Here is a 5000-nt window from a genome sequence, read left to right as displayed (position 1 = left end):
CATCCACCTCGGTACGTACCGGGCCTAGCTGCAGTGTACCCAAACAACCGCCGGGTGGCACTTGGGAGCGCTTGGAATGTTTTAGACGATGCTGACGGCATATTAATATATGCTCATATTCACCAGCACGCACCGATTCAGCGGATAACAACATGCCTATAAATTGTGTGAGAACACCTCCAGGAAGTAGGAAGAGTCATAAAAAGAATAGCCTAAATAATGTAATGAATTTTCTTTTTTTTTTTAAATGATGATCGGATGAATTGCATTAATGTGCAAGCTCTGACAAAATGTAAATTGAGTGTAGCCAGAAGCCATACCGATTATCGCATCGCAAGATTTGAAACGTCTAATATTGCAACTTCAGACTTGTTGTCTGGATGTGGATACTTTTTCGTTTGGTAAAAATTACTGAGAGTGCAATACACCTCACCGCAGTAACCTAACAGCGCTTCGTTTGAGCGTGTAAGCGTTGGCTATTTATCTCACATCGCCAACAGCTGGGGCGATAACCTAACCTACACTTCCCTAATGAATTTAATGTTGTCACATTGGCAAAAATTAGCAAGCGACTGATATTGCTGTTTTCGTGCTCAAATTAAGTGTAACCAACTGTCGGGTTATGTGTCGCAGGTGAGAAAGTGCGCATTTTTCCAGCGACACCTCTCCTTGTTACCAAATACCCTGGAGAGTACTGTACACCACAAATACGCCAAGACACAAATATTGAGTTTTAAAATAATATTTATTAACTAACAGAAATCTAAAAGAGTCCCGGGGCACCCCAAATCTATACAAGTCCGAAATTCCAAATTTCCTTGGAGATCCCCCCCACAGTCATCCGTTCCGACGGAGGCGGAGGAGCGGTGGCCAGGTGTCCATCCATTGCGAGGCTGGGGAGACAGGAAGAGCTTGGTGACAGTAGGCTTGATTCCATAGGCAGTCCAAATGACACTCACTTCCATAATTAAGTAGGCTACGCAGGTAATCGCTGCACTTATTCCACGTGATTTACAACACTCGCTAGTCTAGGTTAAACGTTAGGGGTGAAGTTGCTCAGCACTCGCACACGGCACGGCTCACTGCAATGTGTGCTGCGATTCAAGGCCAGCGGTGTTAAAAGTGAGTCCAAGTACAACTGGGTTTGGAGAGAGAGAGAGAGAGAGAGAGGGGGGAAATATATGCTGGGAAATATAGGCCTATGCAATGTCATCTCATAATCATGGAGTTCCTCATGCGATTTCATCTGGGTCAGTCAGAAATGCATGCACTTTGCGCACCGGGAAGTGTGTTTTTTCAAACAAGAAAACTGGTTCATCATATGCATGGCTTAAACTGACTTTAATGTTTGCCAACGTGCTATAGTTTTCCTCTCATAATAGCACCTGGCGACTGTGACCACAGTTAGATGACCTCGCGCGCGTAAACCCATTAAAATATAGCCTAGCCTTCTGTGGCTATTCAGAGCAATATGAACCAATCAGGTCGGCGTTGCTATTAAGCAAAATACATCCCTGATGTCTACTTAACTAAAATAAGATGCATTTGTCTAATATTTGGAGACATCGCCTTGCTCTTTCTGCGGGGAATTAAGCGCCTCTCTCCCTCGCTCTCTCTCTCTCCCTCTCTCGCCCACACACACACACACACACACACAGTTTGGAGAGGACGCATTTAAACTGTAACAGTTTAGGCAGTAGGGGAGAGCAGGGACTCATGAAACTCGGGACGAATGAAACACTGCGATTTACTCGAAAACTTTAACATATCCGAAAGTATGAAAAGTCAAAGTTGTCAGGTTTACAGGCAAAAGGGATTTTAGTGTCAGTAGACACTGTCGGGACGAATGAAACACCCGTTTCATCCGTCCCTCTCGCCCATTGACTTAAAGCAGGATCAAAATAAAATGGGAGCACTTGAGATGACTATGTTCCAACTTGTCTTGAGCACCGTCGTAGCGCAACAAATCATTATCGTAAACATAGCCTAGATAATTGGAAATTACAAAAAATAGGCTACATTTTATAGACTTTGGCTATAGGCTAAGCCGACTCCTCTACCTGTTTGAATTAGTGCAGCCTTACAGGGAGGACGTTAATTTGGCATAGGTCAACTGCAAGAGACTACTAATTTGTGACTTGACGTGATGTGTGAATAATTAGGCTACGATATGCAACAGGCATATTTAGCCGCACTCAGTCATTCATTGGGTGAATGTCCCGACCCTGTGTGTCCGCGTGCATGCATGGGGTGGGGAAAAATACATCAAGCGTGCCATCACCACCCATCCCCCCGGACCCACGAAACCCACTGAAGATCCAAGCAATTGTAGTCTGTCAGTATTTTAGTGTGGGCCCAGGTAGTTGAATTCATGGCATGGCCTGGTTATCTCAATAGTGCCAAGAAGATGTTTGCCCTCAGGCTAGTGTGTTCATAAAGCGCATGTTCGATTTGCTGTAATAGGCTACGATCAGTAAGCCTCAACTTGTCTGTCGTGTCTTTTCCTTCTTTCGATATTTTGTAAAATAGGCCCACGTTAAAGCCTAAATACGATAATAGGCCTAAATAAGGCTAATAAAGTAAGCTAAATAAGTTAGGCCTAAATAAAGTTGTTTTAGCCTATGAACTCAGGCAATGCAGAAATTTGCGGAGGGATTTTGGATATCTTGGCCTATAGGCTACCGATGGCTTTATGAACTTCATGACTGGGCTACAAGATAGTCGGGTAAACATATTGACTTGTAGACCACCAACATCTGATGCTGAAGTGGGGGAGGGTGTTTTTTTTCACTTCAAATGTTCCCCGACACACACACACACACACACACACACACACACACACACACACACACACACACACACACACACACACACACACGCTAATCGCTCTCTCTCTCTCCGTCTCTCCCTCTCTTTCTCATTGTTGCTATAGCCTACGTGCATCTGGATAGGCATAGGCAGTGTGGTCACCCAGCACATTTTCATAGAAATGCTGTGGGTTTTTTTTAATGAAATCTTTATTCAGTTATTTGTGAACAGTCTCTGCGTTTCACTTTCGATGTTGCGTCACCGTGGACAAGTGTCTGCTCGAAAACTTAATGCAAAGCGGCTAAAATGTTCAGAACGTGTTGAACTTTTCAGAACATGAATGTTTGTCTGTGGGGGATGGGTGGGTTACAGCAGTGCAGTGCAGTGCACGGGACTGCACAGCCTTTTGTGACATGTCGTGGCGCGACAGGTTATCCAGCCTCCGAAGGAGTCATAGTTCCCCAGTCATAGCCTACTGTTGGTTCGCATCTCCACCGAAGCAACTGAATTTGCAGTCCTAATCACAGATGATTAGCCACACCTGGTGTAACAGATGTATTGTCATGTGTGCATCACATCCCCAGTTAACCGGAATCCCGTCGATCGCGCACAACAGCGCATTGAAAGGATGAAATGTTCACAAGCACCAATACAAAAAAACGTCTTCAACCTATTAGTCCGTAGGCTATCCTGAGGATATCCGTTCCTGACTTGAATAGGTAGTGCAGAAATAATTAACAGACATCACTTAGCCTATAAGTTAGGAGCGGAATTGAGACGGTGAATGCAGGACAGAATAATGAAAACAAAACACCGTCGACTGGCGGTCTTGTTTAGGGATCACGCTTGTGTTATTATCAAATACCCAATGTTACGTGCGCAATTGGCTGACTCTTTCCACTTGTAGCCTAAAACTGAGGGAGGGATCAACATACAATGAGCTACACTTCGCAAAAAAAAAAACAGTGCACCAATAATACCCCCGTCTTCAACCTACTATTTAGGCTACCAGATATATAGGCTAGTAATAGTATTAAGTTGTGCTACCTTGTTTTTTGTGGTAACGACAGTGTAGATCAGGTAATAACCTGCAATAGGGGAAGCGGCATGCGCCAGTTTTAAAGACGGAATGTCGTCGCCAAATGTAAAATCACCTCTCTCATGCTGACATGACGGGGCACTACTTCATTAGGCTACAATGTTGTTCATGTCTGTTTGACTCACACTATACGAGTGGTTCAATTTGTGTTTTTGTGCTCATCGCACAAATGAGACAGACAGGCTTGCTTGATAGGGCTACACAAAGCAAGCGACATCGGTCCACTCAAAATGGTCCGAACTCCGCCGCTTGATTTCATGTCTCCTCAGTCTCTCCATTGCGGTTTATTAGCCTACTCTGTTTTGCTATTTTCGTTATTCTTAGCCCTGGCATTACAGATGAAGCAACTGTGATCAGTGAGGTTGTGGAAACGGTTGAATAGGCCTATGGTCCTAAATTGGGTTATTGTGGTTGTGGTCTTGTTTAGGGCTCACACTTGTGTTATTATCAAATGCCCTATCAAATGCCCAATGCTAAATAAAACATGCAATTTGCTGACTGTATTTCTACTACTACTAAAACTGGGGGACGGGCAAGGACGGAAGCACAAACAGACCATAGACACAGGCAGACGCTGCTCTGCAAAAGCGGTGCTATACTGCCCCCCGCATTCCGAATGGCCACAGGGTGTAATGATCACGGTACGCTGTCGCGGCCCGGCACGGTAATGAGCAGATTGAAGTTACACCATCTGTAGAGTTCTGAGAATTCAAGAACTGATTCAGAAAATTGTGTGTAAGCAATCGAGAAAAACTGTAATAGATAACGTATAGGACTTTCAACACAGGCAAAAGAAAATTTAGCAACAAAACTTGACACCCCCATCATAAGGTGCCTTACATCTACTAACATCACTCAGTGTGTGTGTGTGTGTGTGTGTGTGTGTGTGTGTGTGTGTGTGTGTGTGTGTGTGTGTGTGTGTGTGTGTGTGTGTGTGTGTGTGTGTGTGTGTGTGTGTGTGTGTGTGTGCGCGCATGTGTGTGTGTGTGTGTGTGTGTGTGTGTGTGTGTGTGTGTGTGTGTGTGTGTGTGTGTGTGCGCGCGCATGTGTGTGTGTGTGTGTGTGTGTGTGTGTGTGTGTGTGTGTGTGTGTG

The sequence above is a fragment of the Engraulis encrasicolus genome, chromosome 14, assembly GCF_034702125.1.
Source record: "Engraulis encrasicolus isolate BLACKSEA-1 chromosome 14, IST_EnEncr_1.0, whole genome shotgun sequence".
Lineage (NCBI taxonomy): Eukaryota > Metazoa > Chordata > Actinopteri > Clupeiformes > Engraulidae > Engraulis > Engraulis encrasicolus.
Note: the sequence above shows the minus strand (reverse complement) of the source record.